Source organism: Pseudomyrmex gracilis, unplaced genomic scaffold (genome assembly GCF_002006095.1).
Source record: "Pseudomyrmex gracilis isolate BER0280 unplaced genomic scaffold, ASM200609v1 scaffold_16, whole genome shotgun sequence".
NCBI lineage: Eukaryota > Metazoa > Arthropoda > Insecta > Hymenoptera > Formicidae > Pseudomyrmex > Pseudomyrmex gracilis.
The window spans coordinates 107,500-123,502 of record NW_018020600.1 but is presented as its reverse complement, the minus strand read 5'-3'; the positions used below and the strand labels follow the sequence as shown (position 1 = coordinate 123,502).

Genomic DNA, 16,003 nt, shown 5'->3' with positions numbered 1-16,003 from the left:
AATAATTTCTTAATGTGAAAATCTTGTCAATCGATAATGTTGAACACATGACATGTGCAGCATTTAGTGTGCATGTATGTATCTCTTATCTTTCGTTGTTTAAACTCGTCATATCTAATACGACACCGTCGATTTAATCATGGCGATCGGGTTTTTTCAAACGTCTTTTCATTCATCAGCGTGCAAGGGCACGTCATCGACGTCACGATTGAATATTTTTCACGTGGGCGAGGTATCGGGGAAAATGAGCAAAAAGCGAAGAAGGGGGATCGCGCGCAAGAAAGAAGAACAGAGGCGCTCCACTATAGTGGAGTTGCCGGTTTATCCAGGTGTCCGAGATGCAAACTTCCTACAATTTTCACGATAGGGGGGAGTTCCGTCTAGGGCGCAAACTCGGGTTTCTCATTGGTCGGTGTACCCCGTGACGTCATCGCGCCGCCAGTGTTACGTATAACTTGAAGCACGCGGAGCTTTAGTCAGTCAGTTGACCGCCGTTCGTCACCCCGAGCAGAACTCACTCTAAAAAGACCAAGAAGAGTGCCGGATCCTTGCTGACTTGCTGTTATACACCTTTCGTGGTTTTGCACATCTTCAGGCTCTCACTCTTGAAAGGTAAGTAATTTTAACGCTTAACGCAAAAGAGATAATGTTTTTGTTATATAAATTTATTTTATTAAATTTTGACTTCTGAAATTAATTTATATTAATTTTTTTTATCTATAGGTTTTTTATACAGATATTTACATATTAGTAATTTATCACTTAGAAAGTAACGTTTAAAACTCTATAAGATTGTTGTTTTTTTCTATAAAAAATATTTAATTAGAAATAAAAAATAAAATCTGCGATTAGTCTTCTTTTTTAAATAAAATTGATGCAAAAATGAAAGAATTTATGATATAACTATATATATTTTACGATGAAATAAAGCAGCGGAAATTTTATTAGAGTCTCTTCGCGGTTTTAAAGTCGAGTACCTTTATATACAGTCGATAGTATTTTTGTACAGTGTAAGGATATATAATTTGACGGGTATTGCACTTTCAGCTTAGTCATTTATTAGATATTCAAAAACCAGAAAATTTATATATTATGTGATATTACTTTATATACACTTGATATACATTTATCTATTATACTTGTGAATTGTGTAAATGTACCCTTAATGATGAAAGTACTCGACGATCTTTTTGTGAAAAGTTAATTAGCTTGTTGCGCAAACTTTCGGAGAAAGTCCAAAAAGAACGCTACGGAAAACTTACTTATTACTTGCATGAGCAAGTTGCTTTGTACAAATTTAGTTTGGTCGTTTCAGCTCACAGACACAAGAGTGTGGGTGAGCAAATTTCGTGTCGACGATTATATCAAGGAAGCAACAGGCTTCTGGCGTAATACATATTCTTATATACAAGACAAAAACATTTTTTTCTATAATATTCTTTTATAAACTTTATCAAAAACAGTTTATACAATTGTTTTATGGTATTTTTATTATTGTAATTAAAATTTGTATTAATATTTATTGGTGCTATAATATTTAATTATGTTAATATAGTTGTTTTAAAAATTTTATAATAGAATAATGTTAACCAAAATATAACTCTGTATGAAATACAATTTCGCGGAAGAAAAAGAAGAAGAAAAGAGAGAGAGAGATGGTAATACTTGAGATACCATATCCTCATGTGGTCACTTTAAATGCGGTTTACATCTGGCGATAAAGCACACACCGATGAAGTACACTTCATCGAGTCGCAACTTCAACATTTCGCTTCCGTTCGTTAGCGCAAATCGAAGCCTTGTCCACTGTAATAAGCTAAAGCGCTCCGAGGGGAGCAACATTGAATTTATCGGATTTCGCGGAATGCAAATATAACGTAAGCACTAAAGTTTTTATCGACTATGTCCGGAACAAGCCGCAACTTTTAAATTCCATCACGCTTGTCTGTCTATTCCAACAAACCTTTCCCTTATGTTTTTTTTTATCGATTCTGTAAATCGTCAAACAAACTTTTCCACTACACACACATACACACGTACAGCAAGAATATGTCAATTTTTACTTTAGTAATTTTAATTTTATTATAAGATTGTAATTGTTCCATCTAATTTTTTATTATCGATCTCTTATATAAATGTCCGAAAGTTTAGATGTATGCTGTTATACATATATAAATTAATTAATCCTTGATAATTGACAAAATGTATAACAGTCTTGAGTTATTTGAAGCATAAGTAATTTAACAGATTATTCAAATATTAAAGCAAAGCCGAGAGCCATTCTGTGAGTTTGAACTGACAATAATCACGTATACTTCCATTGAGTCAGATACGTCCATGTGTGTGCTGAAATCTAGAAGTAATTAACAAGTTTTGTATAATTTAATATTGTATTTCTTCCTCACAATATTCTTCCAGAAAATTTAATCACTCTAAGAGATGAGTTTCCATAAAAATTTGTATGTAATTCATCTGTTGAATCTCGTAATTCTTATGCGATGTATTTATATGCCGTTTTATTATGGCTAATTATTTTAATTGCTCGATTACACAATTACGCGATTTACGACGAATAAATCACTTACGATTAGGCAATAAACATTGTTTCAATATTTTCAATATTTAAGGTTCGTTATGTAAAAGAAGAAAGAAATTTTATTTTATAATATCACAATTAATCTTACATCTATGACAATATTCCCTCATGGTCAGATGTTGTTTTAATTGCCACAATATTTCCTCACACATCAATCGTTTTAATTTTACTCGATCCGTTGCTCACGAAAACTGCATGAAATTAATATCAAACCTTAATGCATCGTAATGCTAATGAGATATGTAAATGTGCAAGTTTCAATATTCAAATGACGATAAATTACTATAATGTTCGATTTGGTCGCAACTGAGAATATCTAAGAGAGAAGTTAAGTTTATAAATATTTGTTAACTGAAGCAACATTGTCACTAAGAGTACGCAATAATTTTTTTTAATTTGTTATCATTGTTTATATGATTTTACGAAAAAAAGTAATGTTTTATTAATCGCGCATTATATACGATTTTCTTCATCCTCATTGGTCCTTTGTTCAACGTATTTACATAGAAAATGGCAGAAACGGAAAAGCTACAACTGGACGAGCTTAGAGTGCGACTTACGAAAGAGATTACAGCTTGGGGAACGATAAGCGTGAGAAGAAAGTAATGTAAGAGAATAGCAAAATATAGACTCAATTTCCGGAACTTCTCGTGAGAAAATTAGTGATTCTCGTCAGGAGAGACGCGTGTTTAAATCTGAGTACACGTGTGATTAGTCAAATATTTTAATAATAATAAAAACGATTAAAAATATACCGTAAAAACTCATTTTTTTCAAGATTTATGAAATTTAGATAAATCAATACCCTTTAAATTACTCCGCATTTTTGTTTCACAAGTTTTGATACAAACGTCACATAATTTTGAAAAGTTCAAGAGACTCGTGACAAAGAACAAACTGTAGAATGTGCGTTTCAATTGCAAAAGGCTTTACATTTCGAAACGTTGTATGACGGGTCATCTAATCGAAATGAAACAAAAACAATATATATGTACGTAAATAGCAATATTATAGCATGTAACAAATCAAATAGTTTTTATTTAGACACTTAACTTTTTTTATATTATTGAGATAAATTATTCTAGCATTTGAAATAACGAAATTGCAAAAGTTGACGAATGCAGTTCTCATTTTTGTCTCTTTTAAGGTTTTGCTCTGTGCGGCTTAGAATTTAATGTTTTGCGTGTGCATCGGCGCATGATCACAAAGCGCGTAGGTGTATAGTGTTGCACCAGGTCGAGATTACTTTTCTTATTTATGCTAGCAGAATCTTTGCAGATTTTTTTGTATTTTTTTATGTCACATTTATGTAATCTGATGAGATGCGAGAAATTTTTAACACACACACACACACATTCGCAGAATATTCTTCATTATTATTTAAATAAACATATTATCAATGAATTCAAACACACAAAGCAATTTTTTGTCAGTCTATGTATGTACATGTGTATATAAAAAAGTTTAACAATATACTCTCTAATTTCGTAACATACAAGTTATAAGCATATTAAAGCTAAATATCTCCATCCAATATTAAATTTGTATGTTAACATTATTCAGTTCTTAACAAAAGTTTCTACGATGTATAGCATGAAGTTTATAAAGAATGTATAAATAAATTAATTTTTATATGATGTTTCACATATATATAGCGTTTTTTGTTTGTAAATTTTATAGATAATTCTCTTTCGATGTTGTATATACGTATATGTTGCACAGTGGACGCAGGTAATTGAACAAATTCGTCCGGAATAATTAATCTGTTAGAAAAATATGCTGATCACGTTCTGACCGTAAAAAGATAGGCAGTTAATTAAAATTTTTTTTCCGGTGAGACGCAACGCTCGTGAACTTGATGAGAATCGGTATAATAATTAGGATAGGTACTAATTAATTGTACTGCCAACCTCGCAATTACATAAAATTACGTGTCAAGCAGTAATTGCTTTTGGACGCTATGTAACCAGTACGTCTGACCTATACGCGCTTGTACTACTTGCAGTAATATCACGTTCTTTGATCTACTCTATTTTGCGTACGTGTAATAAGTAGGTTTGTTTATCTCTGTAAAATTTTATGTTGCCATGAAATAGCATAACTTTTACAATATAATTAATTTGTATATGGCAATCTTTTTATCAGCTATAAACAGTAATTATTGTAAATGTTCAGTTCTCTCTCGAGTCACATCATATTTTTCTTTAAATCTTTTGTATTTAGAATAAATGCTAAGACAATTAAAGATAAAAGAGTAAAGAGAGAAAATCAATAATTTAAATTTAAATAATTGCATAAATGATTAAAATTTTGTTACGCCATTTTAAATAGAGTTTACTAAATACAATGTATAGCACGAGACTTGTGTGAAATTATTTTACTAAATATAATAAACTTTTTGTGTGATTGTAAGCACTAAATTTTCGTAACTGATAATTTATCCTCGAAGTGTTATATAATAAAAACTATCAGAGTTAAAGTTTTAATCTCTATTCTCGTTAAACGGGAGAAACGCGCAATGTATCGTGCCATATGAAAAGTTTGGCATTTAATCGGACTTTGAGGAACAAAAGGAAAGTGCCGACTACACTTGTTGAGTCTGCGGTATTCTCGGCCCTTACAAGTTACATCACATATATGTGGATTTATGCAACAAAGTTATGCAACAGTCTCGTCTACATTATTACAATATTATGGAAGGTTTAATCGTGCGAAATATCCACACACATGGAGGTATTAAATTGTTCAAATCCTTCTCGCGGTTAATTAATATCGACGCTTTCAATATATAATAATCATATAACCTCAATCATTAGTCTCAGCTTGTGAAATCAACAAAGTCGCTCGGTTTCGCGCGTACAGGTGAAACAACAGCCACAACAAAACAAATTATAAGTGATCACTTAGTTCGATTTGCGTGCAATTTTATCAACCATCTCACATCCATTGTCACAGTATAGTGCGCGCTCTATAAACAATTAAACACGCAAGTCCTATTATACCATCCGCAACTGTTAAATAATTATTAGTAGTAACGTGTTGAGGATATACATTATTTCGCGTCACATTTATGATAAAATTATTCGCAGCTACGCAACATGTACCGTTTTCCAATTATATTATAACGCATCTGTTGCTTTTATGTAATATTGGACAATGTTATAGAAGCGACAAATGCAGTAAGCAAATTTAAAAATCAATATCAGTATTTGTGTATGTCATATCTTGACATTCCGAGAAATTAGACGACTTTTTTTCTAATTCGCGTAACACAAGAAAAAACTTAATACATGACAAAAAGACCTCGAGGTTTATCAGATTTCGACATACGCAGAACTGGATTCTTTCTTTAGAACGCGCGAGACGGCGATTGCTGTTGGGAATACAGATAGAATTTCGTATCTCCCGCTGCGAAGAAACCTAGAGAACATTTAAAACATGCCGATGGCATGACAGCGGGGCTGTTGTCTCGATAAAAATTTAGATATTCGTGTATTCATACGAAATCCCGACTGTGTCAGATAAACATCTCGTGACGGAGATAAGTTCCGAGAGAATCCCATATGAAAGCTTTATAAATCGCACTCGTGAGAAAAAGCGAGGGAAAAGAGCGGACATGTTTTTCTTAGGAGATATATGTAAGAGAAATACAAGATTAGAGATTCTTTTTTCGTATCAAATAATAACAATATGACAAAAAACATTGAAGAAGAGACTTCGGAACATGACGACACAAAAATAAAAACTGTGCATCTCGCTCTCTACTATACTCAATTTCACATCTGATATTTAAAACTAATTAATACTAGCGACATTTTTTTCCAAAATCCAAACGATCCTACTACATATTAGTATTTTAGATTACATTTCTTTGCTGTGTGCGACAGTTTCTTTTCTGTTTTGATCAGGATATTAGAACGATTGTATCTCCAAGTGAGAGAGCAATTTCCGCGGTTTCTTTGATAAACAAGAGTGCAGGACGCATTATTGATTTCAAAGTTCTCGCGTATTTCGCGCGACACGCAACAGCTTTGCATATTTACATCTTCGCGTTCACAGGTACTATTGTTGTCGCGGATACAATCTTGCTATGCTACTTCCTACGCTCTTTTCTCGGAGAAGCCGAGTATTTCTACCTCTCGCCGTAACTTTAAGCAGCCGGGACATTTCCGTTGTCGGCAAACGGTCACATCGCGATGCAAGATATGCGCGACCAAGGCGGTTGTAATCCCAGCACTGACAAACACGACATACTCGCGCGACGGAAATGCTTTATTGACCTATATCACGTGTGTCCCGGCAAGTTGCTACGTTACAGAACACGCGGGATCGTTCTTCGCAGGAAATCACAGAAATTCGTAGGAAATTTCGTGGTTTACCTCAGCTCGTCTGTTCATGCACAATAATGACGATTTTCGTCATCGATCGTTTTGTCACGTTTGATCGCGTTCGCTTTGCATATAACGATGTTGCAATATCGTTGCGTGACTGTTGCGTATTATTATAATAAACGGGGAACAAAAAGAAAAAAGAGAAAAAACCTGTACGACGATATCGACATTTATAAAAGCTCGTGCGTGAGGGACACACACACTATTGACCTTCTAATCAAAAAAGATAAGTAAATACGATTCCGTAATGAGCTTCAGTAATTGATGTGCATCAATAAAAAAAGTGAAAACATCTTAATGTAAAATTTAATTGCACATATTAAATTATTTATAATTATTTATAAAAATATCAAAGTATATTAATGTTTTTTTTTTCTGGTTCCTTACATATAATCGTCGTCAGTAAACGTTTCGATAATGACTTGACAGTTATATTTGTTTGTACCATTAAAGCGTTCACACCATAAAAGAAATGTTGATCGTGAAGGATAACAGATCGTAAGCCGAAACGATGATGCCAGAGAGATTTCAACGCACGTTATGATGAAGTGTAAGGGAATTGTTCTTATGATTAATGGCAAGTGTCTTATGTTCTGACATAACAGGTGAAATATCAGAGACAAAGACTACTACACGCAATTATATACATACGTACATGTTCACACAGTTATTTCTAAAAAAACCTTGAAGGGACAATTCTCGTAGATTTTTTCTTGATAGAAAGATAATATTGATAAAAATTTAAATATAAAAAATAGAATTTAAAGAAAGAAAAAACAAATTATATAAAAAAAAACTTTTATATACATAATAGTTTTTCTAAAAATACTATTGACATTTAAAACAAATTGTAAATTTATACTTATTTTTGCGCTGATGTTGCAGGATCAACGTTTTATAGTTTACGTAAGATTACTATTATGATATTTGTTCTTTAAAATGCGCTTTCGCGTGCATAACACAACATCCCAAGATGAGCAGGATGTTGCAAGTAAGATGAGATCCTGATTGAAAGCTCGTTAGAAATTTACGTGGTAAATCGTGGATTTACGAGACTCGCGGTAAATACAATTTGGAGGCTCTTAAGCGGTAATCGTCCTAAGCAGACAAGTTTTCTCATTGCCAGCTAACCGAACGCTAATCCTCTACAGTAATTGGATAGCACTCCGTTATTGCTTGAACTTAATCAGCCTCCTTAGCACACAGATGTATTTAAAAACTGAAAAAAAAAAGACTTTTGTATCAGTTAGTCGTAACGTTTTAAGTGTAAGTTTTCTCGTGTAAGCTCAATTCTCACAAGATAAGCAATTTGTTTTACAACGAGATGTAGATTAGATGAAATTTCTGATTGTTTGATAACAATTAGTCTGTTAAATCGGATGATAAAGACCTATTTTGAGTAATGATATTCTAAAGATTACAGAGTGTGTGTGTTTTTAATAAAAAATGTTAATAAAAATTTTTTATTTTTATACTTTGCGACTTTGCAATGGCCCGATTAAGGAAAATTATTTATATTTTAAAACGATAGTAATTTCTTTTGAGAAGATTTTGCGGAGTAATTTAAAGTTTAATCGAAGTGTACCGAGAGATATGAAAGGCCGCAATAAGTAAAAGCGGATATATCCTGTGCATTAGTTGCGGAGCTTAAAGAAGTGTATATAAATTTGATGACATAGAAAACGTAAACAAATCAGGGATTTTTTTCTGTAAATAGAAAAGAATGTTAAAAATACATGTCTGTGATAAATTCAATTATTTGCTTTGTTATCACTTTTTACACGAGACATTAGCAATTTATCAGTAAAGAAAATCAATAAAAAAAAAAATATATATATATATATATATACATCTAACACGCCATAAAAACATGTTATATTACTTAACTCTGTAAAGTAAACAATTTCTATGTATTCCGGAAGTATACAAATTACTATAATACATTCTTGCGCCAGGAGCGATTTAAATTTTCCAGGTTGGAATCGCGCAATCATGCATCTGGAAAGATCGTAGGAGTCGCAAAGATGAGGGTTCATGGAATCGTTTCGCGATATTTAAGGGATGTATTATAATTGTAAATTGCTCTCAGATCTTCTCTCAATAGTCTGTTTCCGGGAGTTTATTTGAAAGCAAATATAAAGTATTTCACCGTGCAAATAATCCACACAATTTACATTTTATTCGAAAACATCGTCAGTTGTTCACAGTTGTGTGTGTATATGTGTATATATATATATATATATATATATATATATATATATATATATATATATATATATATATAAATTGCTATTTAAATAAGATTAGAATAATGTATAGAAAAATAACTTTAAGCACACACACACACACGAACTGCTTAACTAATACATGTGATGTACGTTGAATCGTAGTCACTTCTAAAAAAAATATATTTGGCTTGTTTAACATTGAGTAGGCCTGCGAACGTGATATGTAGAATTTTCTTTGTTGACGAGACAATAATCGGTTGAATGATCTGTGATCCTTGTGTATAATCGAGAGCGAGGGCGCTATTAAGTCGTCGTGCAAACTTGTCTTTCTTATTCTTATTTGTGTGTAATTGATTGTGATAATCTTCCTGGAATTGCCCTTTCTGCAGTTTATGGTGAAGCATACCGGAAGTCAAGGTCAGAACATTGATATGATAGAATTATGCTGACATTTTTAAATGTCAAATAACATATGATAAGAAGAGCGTATATACATATTTGAAGAAATATGTATAAAACTGACGATTCTTTATTTAAAGATTTGTTATTTTGTGACAAGAGACAAAGTCGCATTTTTATACATTTAACGCCGATTTATTAATACATTGACACATGCAATAAATCAATTGCATGAATCTTCTGAGAGCTATTTTAGATTTATGCGCGAGAGAAATAAATATTTTATAGAACCGCATATCACAAAATATGTGCATAAATACAGAGAAAAGAATGAACAAAAACAGAATACGTGGAGCGATTGATAAATATCCGAAACAACATATAGATAGCGACAATAGTTTTACATTGCTGATGTCGTTGACAAGTTTTATCCTTCAGAAAAACAAATATCAAATGCTGACTTGTATTGCAGTAGTGTTTGTATGACAGCGTCAAAGTATAACCATTTACAGAAACAAAAATGACTTCATTGTTGCTTGAAACTTTTGAAATAAATACAAGTAATACGTACTTACGCGCGATAATTTTATATTTAAGTTTGTCTTTTTAAAACACTGTGGCGGCATCAATAGAGCAATACTATTGCATCAAGTGATTATACGCACTAAATCGTTTGCTTTTAAACTTTAAACGTGAAATTATTTCATGCTCGTGTTTAAACGTCAGCCACGTGCTTGTGATATAAACCGCAACTCAGTTAGCAGAAATCTCATATTAGGAGCACTTTGAATAGAGAAAATCTTACATAAAGTAATACCTCGGGGCAGGGGGCAAAATAACATGGCTTTTGCTTACTTCAACAACCAGGTGAAATAAATACTGTCGCTGGGATGAGTTACTACGAATATATGACTCGGCGTTGCGAAAGTCCCGCGGCTGTTGTCAGCGGACACAGGACAGCAAAATGTTAAAATATGATATGTTTATATGATGCTGTGTTTTGACTCGATAAATTTTTGACTGAATAAAACCAAAAGTTAGTCGAGTTTAATCATCACAAATTGATTGAGATTATAACAATATTATAACGTTCAGCAATGAGCTGAACCTACTAAAAGCTGTTCATAAGTATCATTCTTTCAATATGGCTTAACGCGAGTGAAAGTGTAAAAGACAAATGATACAATATATTATAATAGTAACGTTCGCAAGATTTTGCAACTATCGCGTAAGATCGTCATAATTACTGAGTAAAATGCTTCACGTCACTTATCTTGTACGTCCTTAATTTTGACTGTACTACCTAATTACAAGTGCGTGACGTGCGCAGCGAATCTTTAAGTGCATAGCCTTAAAGCTAAGACCAGCTAAGAATAGAAATAATTGTGTGTGTGTGTGTGTGTGTGTGTGTGTGCGTGTGTTAATAATTATTTTAAAACATTGCCGAGAAGTAAATTTAACATATGGATAAGAAATTCAGGTGCTGACGCGATGCATATAAATCGGTTGATAAAAATAGAAAACTGACTGCGTATCTTCTTTTGACCACGTTTTTTCGTATGTATCGCAACATCGCGAAAATTGCTCTTCATATCGTTTGTAATTTCGTTACTTACGCAAACACGTTTTTTTTTCATTTATGTTATATTTTCAATGAGAATGTCACCGGACGCGTTCTTCAATATCTTCCGCAGTACAGCAGAAGATCTTGACGTTATAATTTAATCCAGTATTATAAAATTGCACTGGTTATTAGAATCGCAGACGGTTATGGAACTGCATCGAGTTTGTGAACGCCTTCCGCGTAAGGTGCCTGTCATTTGCGCGACAAGTAACTCCTAATTAATCCGCCTCCGATTGACGGATGTGTACGTTTATTAAAGTGATTACTGTACATATAATGCTCTGTAAAGCTACATTGCTCAGCTGGCAATCATCATCGTCGCGCGCATGTACGCATATACAACTGAACTTTCGCGTCGGGTTGTATATCGCGTTGTTCGTTTTACACGCGGTGTACTGCGAGATGCAACATTTACGAGACTTTATTTCGGAGATCATTCCATTAGACGGTCGTATATGTAAGTGTTTTCTCGTAAAATTATTTTCCCGAGTGTTTTATATTCTCCGTGTTTCGGGCGCGAAGAAGACGGTGAATTTCGAGAGTGTTCTGCAGCGACAAAAATAGCCATCACTTCTCTAAATGAATATTCACAGTTTGCAATTGTTTTATACGGAATTAACATTGATGGAAGAGTATTGCGTCGCAAAGCGATTATTGTACTGAATAAAATTTCGCGCAAATGATTATTTGAATAACATATATTTTGCACTCAAAACCTAAAATATACAAAGAAATTTGTGTGAAAATACGGCTGAAACTGCTCTCCATATGCCGCCTCTTTCGTGTTCAAAGTAATCATCAAACGATTATATCTCACGACACATCTTGTATAAATAGGAACGGCCTATAGATAACGTCTATACGTAAATAGATTAGCAAGCATTCTACTGGAAATATATAAAAGCACTTTCACTCAATATAAGTGTAAATAAATCTTTCTTTTTTCTATTGTGTGAGAGATATTTATTGCAGCATTTTTTCATTTGATTGATTCATTGAGAAATGATTTTTTTATAATTCTCGACGCGAGCCGATCGTCTCATCTGTTGATTACGATGACGCATGAGATGCATCCTAGCATACGTAATATAGTGACGTTCGCATATTCCCTATATATGTCGCCAGTATATATATGGCAGAGAGAAAAGTACGATGCGTCTTACGCAAAACACACACGCATAGAATACGCGTTTACCATTTTATTTATGTAGAAAATCATCAGAGTTTCTAAATATGTCACTTGCCTGTGGAAATATGTATATTTTCTAAAATGTGGTTTGATATATATAATACAGATACAAAGTCATTTTTCTGATAAAATAGGAAATAGAAAAATATTCAGAGTGTGGAAATATATAATACTGATATTGTATTTCTACTTTTTTAAAAATCGCTAAAGTGACTTTTCAATTGATTTTTCTAAAGCTTTTTAAAGCTTTTGACGCCATTTTGTAATGATGCTAAAAGAAAATATACTAATCATTTTTTGTGATTTAATTAAAAAGTGTGAAACAGTTTGTCGAGTTCGCACTTTTGTTGTTTTTAATCATCGACTTTAAAAGCAGATGTGTGATCGTTAAAGAGCAAAACAATTTTTGTAAAATAAATAAAATATTGCATATAACGTTTTAAATGTATGTATATACACGGTTGTTTAAAATATTATTTATTATATCTTCTTTAAAAGATACTGACATTTTGTGATTTAAAATATTTACAAATTTTTGAATATTTTAGAAATCAGGAATTTTGTTACGGCATCTTCATTACGTAAATGCACAACTGTTCGGTCCAATATGTTACGAACCATATGTTTCTTGCATTTAATGATTTTTTTTATCACCACTTTAAAAGCTCGTCGAGCACTTTCGCGTTTGAAAGGTAGTCGAGATGAAATACTGCTATGAAGGTGAGAGAAAGAAACAACGACAAAAGAAGATGAGAGTGCGAGTTTAATTATTCGTATTCTTAAAAGCAATCTTAAAGCTGAAAAGTCATTGTGTGATAGTGTCTACACACTGTGACAGATTGCGAGTTAATTCAATTTAATTCGGCGAAATCAGTTTTGTTTTATCGTGTTCGTAGGGATTATTGAGATTATGATAGATCGTTCAGGGATGAGAAAAAATGATTGGCCGTTTCAATATTAGCACGAAGATTAAATGAAGAGTAATAGACAAAGAATAGTTACTAAAGTAATATGAATTGTTATTAATTAAATTTGTGGGTTATTACATTTTTGAAAATTATGTATAAGTTTAAATATCTCACGAGTACAAAAAAATACATGCAATAAAAGCGCGTATATACATAATAAATAATATTCTTAATGATACTAGTATAGTATAATATTGTCGCCGAAAAGTATAATATTGTACGCAATGCACGCGAATGAATATGATGCGAGATAACATTGTTGTGTACTATAATACTCGTAACGCAATGTTTAAATTTTTTACATAATCATACAAACAAAATTAATTAACTACGCAATATTTTTTACAAAAGCGATCAGAAGTTTGTGATTTGAAGAGACAGCGTTATACGATATCCGGGGACAGCAATCATAAATAAATTCGCATTTACAACCCTCATCTACACAAATGTGAAAATCTACTTAAGTTTGAGCACCCTCTTTCGTAGGTCGTAATGTTTCTATTGTCTGCTGGGGTTTCGTCCTACTTATAATTCCTCGCGTTTTCTCAATTTTGTTGTTCATCGTTACGTTTCAAACTTCTTCACGTGAGTCGACTTTGAGTCATAAGATAAGAATTTAAATAATTAATAAAACTGACAAACCCCCCCAAAATTAAATTAAATATATAAATATGTAAAATATGCTGTTTACATATCATTAATGACTATTGTAGGTAATTAAGAAAGTTTTCTTTTTTTGTATATCTCTCGATTATTTATATCAATAAAATAGAATTGCAGAACGCGAGAGTTGAAAGTAATTTAGAAGGTGCATATATTTTTTAATTTTAAAACGTTTGAAAATACACGCAAAAATACACACAATTCAGTTCTGATGGTGCGAAGAGAGAATAAGTTTGCTAGATATCACATGTAGATATCAGATCGAGAAGGTATAATGTGATCGCGCACGTGAAATGCGCTTTGAAATTGTAGAGTCTTGTAAACGGTAATGATTTATAGCAGATATCTATATATATTTAGATCTCGGTAGAGTGCAAATATCATAACAGGCTGACATGGCCCGTTATTTGATATCATATGACAGTACACTTTCACCTTTACATAATGCAGGTGAACGCAATCTGAAACTAGTTAACCATGTTCAAAGATAATCCCTCGTTGTAGCCCAATATCGTTGAGGTCTATTTATACACTTCTCCACACATAATATGTTTTTATCATTACACCTACTGTACAATATCTGTATGAAATTTCATAGTTATAATTGTCAATGTGAAATTTTATTATTTTGTGTTGAAAAAAAATGTTTTGATGGAGTAAAATGTAAAACATAAAAAACGATTTGTATATAATTTGCTTTTACCATTTAATCTTTTTTTATGCTAGGCTTTAGTATAATCATTTTTATTGTATCAAAACAAATAAATTCTTAGGAGAGATAGTGTTTTATTTCGATATATTCAGTAAAATACAAGTGTTTTGAAGACAGCTTCACTTTTTTTTAGTTCTATGAAGCAAACAGTTCACAGTTTTTTATCCTCAGTGATCTCTTGTAGCTTTTATTATGTGCAGTTGATCTTGCGGTTGCTCTTTCTTGGTTGTTGAGATTCACCGAATACGATCATATAGCCATTTTCTGCTATTTTATTTCTGAATCATCTCATTCTGCATGTTTCTGATCTCTTTGTTCTCCATTCTGCCAATAATTGGATTTTTTTCATCGGAACTTTTACGACGTGATATACGTGTTCATCTATTCAATGATTTGCGGTTTCTCACTTGACGTATATTTTATTAAAAAATAGAAAGTATTCTCTTCTTGAGTATATATTAATGTTTTTTTCTTTTTTTCTCTCTGCATTTACTGTGCAATAAAAATATCTTTTTATTTAAGCTATTCTTTTATAATAGTTTGTATAAGAAAACAACAAGTAAAATAAAGTAAAATAAAAGTAAAAGAACATACACATGTGTGCCAAGTTTGCGAGATAATAAGATAAACGCATACGTGAACGTTGATATCATGTGAAAAGGCATTGTGTATATATAAATTGAAAGCAAAAACTCGTACGAAAAACTTTGTGCTAAAATACCAAATTATTATCGACGGGAAAAATGCAGAAGCGCATTCACGATAAAATAAAAAAAACTGTATCGAGCGCAAACAGTCCTTTGCAATAAAGAACATGAATAACACTATGTACATACAAGGTGTCCAGTTTATTCGAATTTGTCATCTCACACAAATATATATAAAATTTTATTAATTATTTAACAAAAATATCAAACAAAAATATTAGAAAATAAAAAATTTGCGAAAAGATCAAAAATATTTTTTTTAACAAATCTAAATAATTATTTTAAACGATCTATAGACGCAAGTAGCTATAAAGAATTTGCGACATTATATATATGCAGATATATATATACAGGGTGTTTCAGAACTATGGGATCAAACTTCTAGGGATTATTCAGTGCAACAGTAGAAAACATTTGAGTATAGGGACCCATGTCCGGAAAAGTGTCACTACCGCACTACGGCCCTAAGACGCGTTAAAATTTAGAAAGACGATGAATTGCCTAAATAGGATTTAATGCATTTAAT

At 32.1% G+C, this 16,003-nt stretch overlaps 1 protein-coding gene across 2 annotated transcripts in view; it reads left to right on the top strand.

Annotated features, from left to right (window-relative positions):
- Window positions 1-494: 494 nt before the first annotated feature.
- LOC109864034 (tachykinins) overlaps window positions 495-16,003 on the top strand; it is a 34,175-nt gene continuing 18,666 nt past the window's right edge. For both annotated transcript variants that reach the window (XM_020444837.1, XM_020444836.1), the window contains exon 1: window positions 495-612. The gene's annotated coding sequence lies outside the window, so the exon portion shown is untranslated. The remainder of the gene's footprint in view (window positions 613-16,003) is intronic.